The following is a 12,908-nucleotide window of genomic DNA, read 5'->3' as shown; positions in this document are numbered from 1 at the left end:
AGAATGACAGGATTGCCCATTGAAAATAATGGGAAAGGCTTCAATGCCCATTGGAAATAATGGGAACCAGGAATGCCTATTTACTTGCATGGGCTCCATTGAAACACATTACAGCAAAAAAAAGTTGAAAAGCAAATGTGGAGTGTATTTTGAAGGAAGGTCCCTGGGCCCAGATAGACTATTCAGGGACTGGAATGATAGGCTCCTGAGCGGAATGATGACCCCTGGGTGTAACAGAAGGGGTCTGGAACGGAAACAACAGTCCCCTAATAGGAATGACGGACCCTGGGTGTAGCAGAAACGCTCTGGGACTGGAATGACAGGCCCCTGAGTGGAATGACAGCCCCTGGGTGTGACGTAAGGGCTCTGGGAGAAGAATGACAGCCCTCTGAGTGGAATGACAGGCTCTGGGTGTAGCAGAAGTGCTCTGGAATGACAAGCCTCTGAGAGGAATGATGCCCCCTGGGTGTATTAGAAGGGCTCTGGGACTGGAATGACAGGCCCCTGAGTTGAATGACAACCCCTGAGTGTGACAGAAGGGCTCTGGCACTGGAATGACAGGCCTCTAACTGGAATGACGGACCTTGGCTGTATCAGAAGGGCTCTAGGACGGGAATGACATGCCACTGAGTGGAATGATGACCCCTGAGTGTGATAGAAAGGCTCTGGGACTGGAATGACAGTACCTGAGTGGAATGACGGGCCCTGGGTGTGACAGAAGGGCTCTGGGGACTATAATGACAGGCCCCTGAGTGGAATGACGGCCCCTGGGTGTGACAGAAGGGCTCTGGGACTGGAATGACAGGCCCTGGAGTGGAATGATGGCCTTTGGGTGTATCAGAAAGGGTCTGGGACTGGAATGACAGGCCCCTGAGTAGAATGACTGCCTATGGGTGTGACAGAAGAACTCTGGGACTGGAATTACTGGTCCCTGAGTGGAATGACGGTCCCTGGAGGTGACAGAAAGGTTTTGGGACTGGAATGATAGGCCCCTGAGTAGAATGGCAGCCTCTGGGTGTATCAGAAGGGTTCTGGGGCTGGAATGACAGGCCTCTAAATGGAATGGCAGCTCCTGTGTGTATCAGAAGTGCTCTGGGACTGGAGTGACAGGTTTTGGAATGGAAATACACTCCTGGATCTAGCAGCATTCTGTGACTGAAATGGCATGCCCCCGAGTGGAATGACAGCCTCTGGGTGTGGCAGAAGCCTTCTGAGACAGGAATGAAACCCCCTAAGTATAGAAGAAGGGTTCTGTTACCTGAATGACAGCCCCCTGAGTGGAACAACAAGGGCCAGTAATTCCAGTCCCAGAGTCCTTCTGTCACACCCAGGAGCTGTCATTCCATCCAGGGGCCTATCATTCTAGTCCCAGACCCCTTCTGATACACTCAGGGTCCATCATTTCACTCAGGGCCAGTCATTCCAGCCCCAGAGCCTTTCTGTCACACCCAGGAGCTGTCATTCCACTCAAGGGCCAATAATTCCAGTCCCAGAGTCCTTCTGTCACACCCCGGAGCTGTCATTCCATTCAGGCTCCTGTCATTCCAGTCCCAGACCCCTTCTGATACACCCAGGGGCCTTCATTCCACTCAGGTGCCAGTCATTCCAGTCCCAGAGCCCTTCTGTCACACCCAGGGGCTGTCATTCCACTCAGGGGCCTGGGACAGGGTAAAAGCCGGAACAGGTCAGAATGGTCTGGAAAAGACATTAAACAAATAGCAGAACAACACAAAACAGTGGGATGTGTTAAAAACACTTCAGTGCAATGTTTTAGAAATGAAAACGCTGAACTGGCACGTGGTTATTAGCCCTTTCCCTGCCAAAATGCTCCCGGAACACCACGGAATGGGCTGGAATGGGCACTAAAGAAATGCCAGTACCATAAAAACCAGTGGGAAGCATTATAGACAAAGCAGAACAAAATTTTAGACATGAAAACACTGAACTGGCATGCTTTTATTAACTCTTTCCCTGCCAAAGGGGTCCTGGAACACCATGGAACTAAACAGGCACTAAAGAAAAGCTATTACCACAAAAAGCAATGGCATGTGTTAATGGAATGTGTTAAAGAAGCTGGAGAACAAAATTTTAGAAGAGAAAACACTGTAGTCTCTTGCTTTTATTAACCCTCTCCCTGCCAAAATGCCCCTAGAACAGCACAAAACAGGCCGGAAGGGGCGCTAAAGAAATACCAGTACCACAAATAACAGTGGGAAGCAATACAGACACTGCAGAAAAAAAGATTTTAGAAGTGAAAACACTGAACTGATACACTTTTATTATCCCTTTCTCTGCCAAAAGGCTTCCAGAACACCATGGAATGGGCACTAAAGAAATGCTAGTACCACAAAAAGAAGTGGGAAGCATTGCAAACACCAGAGAACAAGTTTTTAGAAATGAAACCCTGAAGTGGTATGCTTTTATTAACCCTTTCCCTGCCAAAACGCTCCCTGAAGAGCACAAAACAGGCCGGATCAGACACTAAAGAAAAGCCAGTACCACAAAAAACAGTGGGAAACATTACAGACACTGCAGAACAAGATTTTAGAAGAGCAAATACTGAAGTGGCATGCTTTTATTAACCCAATCCCTGCCTAAGTGGTCCTAGAACACTATGGAACAGGTTGGAATGAGCACTAAAGAAATGCTAGTACCAGATAAAACAGTGGGAAGCATTAAAGACACCAGGGAACAATATTTTTGAAAGGAAAACATGAAAATATCATGCTTTTATTAACTCTTTCCCTGCCAAAATCTGCCAGAACACCATGGAACAGGCCGGTATGGGCACTAAATAAATGCTAGTACTTTCTAGAAATGTCACGTGTACCCTTGTTCACAGAAAAATCTTGAAGGTTGCAATCCATCTAAACTAGCCATCAAGTCTTCCACTTCCTCCAACATTGCACAAATAGTGTCTGATATATGGGGTTTCCAGGTTCCATAGAAAGGTTCCGATGAGCTACAGGTGAGTTCTGGAAGGGCGAGTTTGCCAGATTTTCAGGAGGGGAGGAGAATAGAGAATGGGATCAGAACAGCAGGCAGCAGGGTTTTCTGCAGTGGCTCGGGGCTTTAAGTGCACTCAGACCAGGTTTTCAAACCACCTCCCCATTGTCTGGAGTTAGCCTGGGGGTTAAAACATGGCTTCAAGCCAATACCAGTTGCCTGGCTGGAGGCTCCAACAAACAATCAAAAAGAGATGCCCTATTAATATATATAATCAACCAAACAAAGGAAACTGCTTCCCCATAGACCAATTCAGTCAGTGGGTCAAAATGAAGGTGAGTGCAACAATGATGGAAAGGGGCTGTGTGGGAACATTGAACAGTGGGTGAATGTGAACAAAAATTGGCGACACGTGGGTTTGAAAGCTGCACGAAGCATGGGTATTTGGAGAGGTATTTGACTAAAGCGTCAGTAAGTGCATGGAGAGATGATTCAAGCATACAGAGGAAAACAGCAGAGCTGATTTGAAGATCGGGAGACTGGTTGCCAACCTCCAGGTGGGGCCTCCTTGAATTACAGCTGATCTCCAGGCGAGAGATCAATTCCCCCGGGGGAAATGGCTGCTTTGGAGGGGGGGACTTTATGGCATTATGCCCTGCGGAGGTTCCTTCCCTTCCTAAACTATGCCTTACTCAGGTTTCACCCCTAAATCTCCAGGTACAAGCAGGGGTCAGCAACTGTGAGACTGGGGAGGCTGAGGATGGTGGAGCAGCAAATGTCATATGCTAGAATACAAATGATAAGGGGCTTCTAAGCAGGAGTAGGTTTGCCATTATGGCCTCCAGGAGAAAATTTCCCATCGGATGATGTCCTGGGGTACAACTTCTCCACACACACACCCATTAGTGCTGTCATGTATGCTTGCCTGCAGTACATGTCATGTGTATGTTGCGTGCTACTTATTAATCCTCTGACGCTATGGAGAGTTCTGAGTACCATTCAATGCCTGTTATTTGGGAGTTCAGTGTGTTAACTCTGCTTTGAAGTTAAACACTCAGTGTGAAGCAAAATACTTTCACTTTTAAAGCAAGCGGCCTTGGAGGCCAGCTGCAGCTAGGCTGAATTGTATTCTTCTCTGAGAACGGGGATGATTTCATACCCAATCTGCTATTGTAGTATATGATAGTCTAAACTGTGATACATTTTCTCTCTGGCGTTCACACCAGAATTTCAACAGGTCTCTAACCTGAGGGTGGAAAACCCAGATGGTGGACAACCCTGATGGGGAGGGTTTAGATCTTTCTCTTCTCCTCTTACCAGGCCAGCGGAGGCCCAGACCAGCCTCAGCCATATGCCTGGTGGAACATCTCTGTCTTACAGATCCAGCGGAAAGATAGCAAATCCTGCTGGGCCCTGGTCTCTTGATAGAGAGTTCCACCAGGTTGGAGCCAGGACCAAGAAAGCCCCGGCTCTGGTCAATGTCAGGTGGGCCTCCCTGGGGCCAGGGACCACCAGTAGTTGTTTCTCTCTTGATCGAAGCATCCTCCGGAGCACATATGCTGCCACAGCATCAAATGTCACAAGAATGCTTGGGCTATTACTGGTAAGAGACTTGGAGGTTTGGGGAAGGCTTTGGATGCCAAGCATGGGAAGAAGCACAGAGAGAAAAATACTACCATGGTGTCCAGTTGGATTTGTAAAATCAATCAATTTCTGCCTGATTTGCCTGCTGGGTAGGGCCAGCCCTGCATAATGTGGTGAGTGGCCATAACTGGTAGGGCACACTCTGGAACTCCATAGTGTGAGGAAAGGGTCATGCTTTGCCCTGCCTATGATTGAGTGCCCAGATTTTGAGGTCCAGATTCTTCTGATTAACAAAGGGCTCTGGTGGTGCATCGTGCAGTGCCATTGGTCCATTGCCATTGCTCCATGCTGCACAAAGGCATAGAGCAGGATGTGCCTGATCCACGGAGAGCTTCTGGAAAACCTCCTTTCCTATCCATTTTGAGGCCCACCAAAGCGGATTGTGATCTGGATGGAACCAGATTTCAGAGCTGCTGGGCCAGTCGGAAGTTCTGGGTCCATGGCCCCATTGTCAAGGCCTCTACCTACTTTTCGCCTTGCACAGGAGTGGCCAGTGGGATTAGCTCATTTGAAACATTTGCACTGGGCCCTCTCAGAAAATCCTAAACCCAGGGCTTCCATCTCTGTGTGGCCAGAGCCGATTTCCACCCTTTACTAATGATGTTGGGTATTGTTGCCAAGGCAGAAGGCAGCTGAGATGGGCTAATGATGGCTGGAGCGTCAAAAGAGAAAAGTGCCAAGATAGAGAACTGCATCGGGTGGATTCAATATTGTACATAAATACACTTTACAATCACAGAAAGGCTGTGTGCTAAGAGAAAAACCATTGGAATATTTTATAGTGATGCAGATCGAGTGAAAAGGCTCTGAATAAAAAAAGAGAAGATTATTTGATGGAGTTCTCTTAGGATACTCCACAGCAGAGAATACTTACGGAGAATACATATTACTAGAAAGACACAGCTATTCAAGCATCAAACTAACCTATAAATTGTCACAGGAGAAAATTGGAGAGAAATAGAGAGAGGCTGAAGCGCTGGCCACATTATTAACACCGGGTTCCACTTCCTACCTCGCCTGCTTCAGTTGTCTGCAGCCACAGAGCCCCACAAAAACGGGAAGACTGCATCTAATAAATGTCTAGTACAAATTATGGCCCAAGAGCTACAGTAAAAAGATGGCATCATTTATCTCTCTACCATCTGCGCGGGATCATTTGGCCTGGTGGCAGCATCCTGCACTTAGAAAGTTTTATTTCACAGGCCTGCTTTGTGGCTTGCTTCTGATCAGAACTGAGGCTGTTTGCAAAGACGCCTTCCCTCTCAGCCCTGGCAGTCCTGCTCTTGAAGTCTGGAGTTCCATCGGAGCTGGTTGCCATCATAATTGACTCATGGCCCACAGGAACTTTCAGCAAATGTGAACAAGACAAGGCAAGACACGCCGGCTTTCCCTCTCCCCGTGCCCGATTTATGTCTTATTTTTAAAATATACACACACTGCCTTATCCAGAAGTTCACAATGGTTTACAATCCACAAGGAAGAAGTCAACAATGCAACAATTAATATACAACACATTTCAAAAGAATTCAAATGTCCAGATTATAACCAGTAACTAATCACACTAGATCAGTGAATGCTCTGCAGAAATGCCATGGTGATGTGAATGTGCCTTCCAGATTTCTTCCAGCAGCCCATTCAGTGAACTGGTGCTACCTCTTAAAGAAGCACAAATTCTTGTAGAGAATGTCCCCTCTCGTAAGATAAAGGGAAAAGCCAGCCAGGCCTGCAGAGCACACCTATGCTCCTATAAGGAGATGTGAATGCCAGCTCAAGAAGGGCTTTGGAAGTAAGACTGCCAGCACCAGTAACTGAGCCTGCAAGCACAGGGGAAGTCAGTGCAGTAGTTTCCAGACAGGCTGGATTTGTGCACGCTGCTCAATACTGCCAAGGGGTGAGCGGCTGCATGTTGGGCCAGCTGAAGCTTCTTTTGTCAAGATCCCACCATGCAGTGCATCTACGATAGGTCAGAAACATAGCATGGACCACCATGCCTGGGGAGGGGCACAATTTATGTAGATAGGGAACCGGGCTGCTAATACTTTTGGCCTGAGGAAAAGCTTCTTCCCCCCCATCAATGTCAGAAAAGCTCTGCTGGATGAGACCTGTGGGCCTTCCAGCTCAGCATGCAGTGAGGGATCCATCAGGTCCAGAGATCTTGCACAAATTCCATCCCATTCTTGGGCATTCCGCTAAGTGCCCATGCCCACTCTCTTGCAGATGCCAGTTCCAGCTGTAAGTGGGAGTTTGCCCCAGAGAGGCCAGGCCAAGCACAGCTGCTCCCCAGGGAGGGATGCAGGTGGCACTTCCATTGGCAAAAGCCCTGGCTTGCATTCCTTCAGTGGATTCAAAGTTTGCCTTAGCATCAACGCCATTATCTTCTGTGGACTGGTGTCCATGTCAGGCCCTCAAGACATGGTTTAGCTCCAGCATTAAACACAGCTGAGGCTGTGCTGATTAGGATTGCCGTCTCTGATTTAAGAAATTCTTGGATGCTTATGGATAGGAGGAGTTTGAGGAGGGGAGGATATGATGTCACTCTAGGACTTGCCTTTCTCTTAGACTTTATGATATAACAAAAGTTTGGTCTCTGAAGCTGCCTTTTCTTCAGGGGAACTGCCCTCTGTAGACTGGAGATCAGTGAAGAGCCAGTTTGGTGTAGAGGTTAAGAGTGCGGGACTCTAATCTGGAGAGCTGTGTTTGATTCCTCACTCCTCTGCTTGAAGCCAGCTGGGGGACAATGGGTCAGTCACAACTTCTAAGAGATCTCTCAGCCCCACCCACCTCACAGGGTGATTGTTGTGAGGATAATATTGACACTGACTTGTTAAGCACAAGGTTATTATTATGATTAATTCTGTGAGAACTCTAGACCCCACCTTGAGTTTGGTAACCCTAGCTCTGATTCCTCTGGTGATGTCTGCTGCAGGTGCTGCAAGACTCCCCTGTTCATCATACCCTGAAGATGTTGCCTTTGGGTGGACCTTTTTTTGCAGTGGGCAGTTAGGAGACACACATGTGCCATTCACCTTCAGAGCTTTTTGAGAATCCTGGCTGCAGCTGCTGCACTGAAGCTCTCCACGGTATCTGGTGATCAGGCAGCCCTGTAGATTCTGATGGACAGATGTCTTATGCTGACAAGAGAGCAGCCAGATTGCATCTTGGTAAACAAAGCCAAAAGCATGTTGGAACGTCTTCGGCAAGGCCGTGTCACGTGGCCTTATGTAAAAAGGGCAGGCGTACAACTTGTTCCAACTTCTCCTGGGGCTGGAGAAGCCCCTCTGCACTGAGCAATGTGCAGATGCAGCATCAGGGAGGGAACTGGCTCCTTTGGCTCAAGGCCTGAGTGCTAATAGATGGGCATTTGAGCCAAAGGAGAAAGGGAAGAGATGCTACGAGGCCGTTTCAGTTTTAAGGCAAAGGGCTGGGAATGGTGAGGAAAGAGCATGGAAATGAAACGGCCACGACGGCAGTACCTTAAATCCGCAGTGTGGCTGCAGTGGTTCTGTTGGATACAGTTATAATGACTGCCAACTCAGAAAGTTATCACAGATCAGGAAGAAGGGCAGAAATGGACAAGCGAAATGATTAGGGGGTTGGAACACCATACCCATAAGGAAAGGCTGAAGAGGGCGGTTTTCAGTTTGGAACAAGGATAATTAAGGGGAGAAATGATAGAAGTATGTGGAGGGGTGGGGTGGAGAAAGTGGAGAGAGAGAGATTTTTTGCCCCCTCCTATCACACTAAAACTCAGAGTCCAACTCATCCAATAAAGTTGATGGACAGTGGATTTAAAACAGAAAAGGGAGTGCATCTTCACATAGCTTGTGGAATTAACTGTCCAAGATATGCTGGCCAGTGGGTAAGGCCTGGTGTATATGTGAACCAGGACAAAGTGGTAGAAAGAGTCCACTAGCACCTGTAAGACTAACAAAATTGTGGTGAGGTATAAGCTTTCATGAGTCACAGCTTACCTCTTCAGATATGGTATCTGAAGTGGTGAGCTGTGACTCACAAAAGCTCACACCCTACCACAAATTTTGTTAGTCTTATAGGTACCACTGAATTCTTGCTCTTTTCTACTGCTACAGACAAATACGGCTACCTATCTTGAGAAGGTCTTCGGTTCAATCCCTTGCAGCGTCTCCAGTTACAAGGATCAGGTCACAGGTAATGGGAAAGGCCTCTGCCTGGAGAGCTGCCGCCAGTCAGGGGAGACGAGGCTGGCCTTGGTAGATTCAGAATAGTCAGATAAAATTTCTAGGCTCATGCCTGTGACCGTTGAGAGGCGGTTATGTTTTTGAGTAGTCTTCCGTGAGAAAACTCCCTGCAAACACCTCAGTTTTCAGTTTCAGGGAGAAACTCTCCACCTAACTCTCTCTGTGCTATGCTAATTTTCCACTTGGAGATTTTTTTTTTTAGACAGAGGAAAATTGCAAAATTATTTTCCCCATCTTGAAGTAGCAAACTCCATTAAAATCTCTCCTTCTGGAAACTCCCTTCGTTGGCTTTAAAGGAGGATTAGTCAAATTCATGTCTATCAGTGGCTATTCTCCATGATTCCTGAATGGAGCTTCCATGTTCAGAGGCAGTGTATCTCTGAACACAAGCTGCTGAAGACAAACCACGGGGGAAGCCTTCTCTGGGAAGACTGTTTTGATCTGATCCAACCCCAGCAGTCTTCCTATTTCTATAAGCAGCGCTTTCTCTCCTTCATGGGTTATGATTGCATAAAGGAAGATTTTAAACTCTTATATATCCCTGACTCCTATTAATGCTGGACTTGAACTGAATCAAGCTTTCCCCTGATGCCAGGACGCAGTCCTGTGAAGATATATCATAAAGATCTTTGTGATACTGAATGCTTTTTCCTCAGTACTACAAGGACCATCTGTGTTTGAGAGTGAGAGGGAGGCTGCCAAAGTCCAAGGGAGAGCAGCAGGCTGCAGAGCTGCTTTCCCTCTGCCCTGACCAATTCCAGAGGAGGAGCCCTGCAGAGTGTGATGCCTGAAAGAGTAACCCAGTGAGTGGGCACTGGCTCATGGCAGCTTCTGCCACAATGAATGTGTTCATCTTTAAGGTGTAGGGGTGTGCAGGGCCAGGTTGCTTCGGGTTTCCCGCTTTGGGTATACCTGAAGTGGGGAAAAAATTTGGGAATACCATAATTCTAAAGTGGCAAGCCGCTTCGGAATTATGGTATTTTACTCGCTTCGGTATGCTCCGTAAATATTCAGAGCATACTGAAGCGAGTCCCTCACCCCCACCTCCCACCCCCCCTGGGGCAACCCCTCCAACCCCCCACTTACCTTGTGCTGAAGGGAGGGGGGAAAGGGATCAGCTGAGCATTGCTGTCGCTCAGTGGCATCGGCAGCATTGGTGTTGCTCGGCAGCGGTGCTCGGCGTCGTTGTCGCTCAGCGGCGGCATTGCTCAGCCTCAGCGACGGCCAGGGTGGCAGCACTGCTTGGCGGCGGCACCACTCGGTGGCGGCAGTTGGCTTTGGTGGCAGCATCGCTCAGCGGTGGCCGCGGCGTCACTCAGTGGCAACTGCCGCAGCGGCGTTGCTCAGCCTCGGCCGTGGCGTCATTGCCACTTGGCATCGTCATCATCATTCAGCCACCGCGGCGTCGGTGTTGCTGCTGCTTGGTGGCTGCCGCCGTGGCGGCGTTGCTCAGAGGAAACCACGGTGGCATGCAGCTGCAGCGGTGCTCGGCAGCGGCCTGGAGCCATCCAGCTCCTCTGCCACCGCACCGACTCCTGCCACACTGCCTCCTCCTCTGCTCCGCGGCCCCCTCAGGTGGCGGTGAGGGCCGGAGCCACCGCCGACTGCGGAACCAGGGTAAGAGGGGGTGGGTGGGTGGCTGTTTTTGATGGTGTTAAAGGGCCCCGCCGCTGCTTGCAAGCAGCGGCGGGGCCCTTTAAACTAAGCCCCAAAGCTTTCTGAGGCATTCTGAATGCTTTGGAAAGCTTTGATTCGGGATTTCCCGATCCAGAAATCTCAAATCTTTACAGATCTGGTCCAATTTGGGAGTTTTCCCCGAATCGGATATCCGAACTGCACACCCCTATAAAGGCATCACCAAACTCTTCATGAGGTCTATTTCCTGGCAAGATTTGGGCTTCCCAGAATTCTTAGCAAATCTGCTCATCTTTTAGAACTGCCGGTTCCTCTTGCACATGACAGGAGCACTAGAAGCGCTAGAGAGTAGTTGAGAGGTGGTTGAATCAGGAAGACAGCTGGAGACATTTCTGTCACATGTGTAATCACCCCATGCTGTCGATGTTGTCCTGGGGCTGACAGAAAGTGCTTGCCCAAGGCCACCTGGGGAGCTTGTGGCAGAGAGGTGAACCATGGATCCGGATCACAATTCCTTCTCTTCACCACTATACTCTGTTAGTTCTTGAGCTGCTCCTCCTCCTTCCTGTTGAGAAGCTTCATGAATGCTGCAGAGCCAGGCCAATCTCAGGACTTGATATTAATGAGGCAAAGACTTATTAATGAAACTGCTCCGAGTGGCTGTGGCTTCTTAGGTAAGTGTAGTCTTATTTATGTGTAAGAAATATCTGCAGAGTGAGCCATAAAAGACAAAGCAAAGTATGAAGGTTGGCTGCAAGTGCAGTAAAGTTTTATATTCCTGAAAACTAGGAATAAAAGATACCACCATTTTAAACAAAGTGAATAAAATGGGCTTCTCTGCTATCCTGCAAGAGTTAATTTGTGCCTTCTTGTTACAGTGAAAATGAAGCCAAAGAATAATGGCAGAGCAGGACCTCTTTAAATCCTTAAAGGGAGAAACAGAGGAGAAGGGATGCAAAACACTATTACAAGCATCAAAAGCCCAAAGATCAGCAGTGAATTGTCCTCACATCATAAATGCTTTGTGAGAAAACTCAACTACAGCCTGCCTCCAGGAAGAATCAAGGAAAGGAGACAGGCATAAGAGGAACTTCATGGGGAAGGGAGTTCCACAGCATCAGGGTGATTACCAAAAGCATTGCCAATGCTTTTGGGTCAGCCTGGATCAAATGTGCTTTTGGCATACAGTTACAAATATAAAGGAAATGTGGCTTTTCAATAGATGATATTAGGAGATACCCACACGCTTTTGCTGAATCCCAGAGGACAACTTTGAGGATGAGAAAATAAAGTAGATTCTAGCCCTTAAAAGCCCTGTTGCCTCACTGTATTTCCAGGTCTTCTCTATCCCTATAAAGGCAGCATTAATGGAAATATTTGCTTTTAAAACACTTTTAGCGGCACTTCTAAGGATTAATAACTCCCAACCACATTTAGCTTTGTTATTCTTGTAATGCTAAAAATTGTTTTTGTCTGTGACTCTGGACTCTAGTTTCTTTTTGCAATATGGTGGTAGTATGCTTTGTAGTGCTTTTTCCTTGTGGAAACAAAAGAATAGGAATGTTCAGGAAGTTTGTGGAAGTCAGGCCTACCTTTGGGGCCATCACAACATATTAGCTCTGAGCACCAGCTTTTCTTGCTAGGCTTATCTCATGCCATTCCTTTCTGTTCAGCGCAATCTGGATGTGTCTACTCAGAAGAAAGTCTTGTATAATGGGGCTAACTCCTGAATAAGAGGGCATGGGATTACAACAGAGGTCTTGCAATAGGCTTGTCAGCTGTTTTGCCATTTATTGAAAGGACAGTTGTATAGTGGTTAGAGTGCTGGACTAAGATCTGGGAGGTCCAGGTTCAAATCCCCACTCTTCCATGAAAGCTCGCTGGGTGACCTTGGGCACTCTTGGCCTAACCTACCTCACAGGAGGAGAGGAGAATTATGTAAGCCACCTTGGGTCCCCACTGGAGAATGAGATGGGATATAAATAAAAAATAAATAAAATTTTTAAAAACCCTTGTAATTGCCTTTCATTTCCAGTCACACTGCTTTATCATCCTTGATTCCCAGTTTTCTTATCCTTAAATAAGCCTTTTCTAGGTCATACAAGTTAAGATACAGGTGAAGAGCACCCAAAAGGAGCACCCAAAAGGGCCAAAAGGAAACTGTGTGCAGGGCAAGTCCAAACTTATTCCTCCTTGGAGGAATTAGGGCAGGCATTGCTATCAGTAACTCTTGGGCTGCTTCATCATCCCAGCCTGCCAGCACACCTGTCTCTGCTCGCCTGCACATCGTTCCTCCAACACAGCACAATAGCAGCAGCCCCTCCAAACAATCCTGGTGCTTTAGTGCCATCTACTGAAAAGAACTGGGAACTATTCCCAAGTCCAGAGCTGCTTATTTCCCATACAAGAAAGGCTTCTGCAGCCACTGTCAGTCCGCTTGCAGTGACCATGTCACAAAAAATGTCC

This window comes from Eublepharis macularius, chromosome 8 (genome assembly GCF_028583425.1).
Source record: "Eublepharis macularius isolate TG4126 chromosome 8, MPM_Emac_v1.0, whole genome shotgun sequence".
Classification (NCBI taxonomy): Eukaryota; Metazoa; Chordata; class Lepidosauria; order Squamata; family Eublepharidae; genus Eublepharis; species Eublepharis macularius.
The sequence above is the reverse complement of the archived record's forward strand: the minus strand, read 5'-3'. Positions refer to the sequence as shown.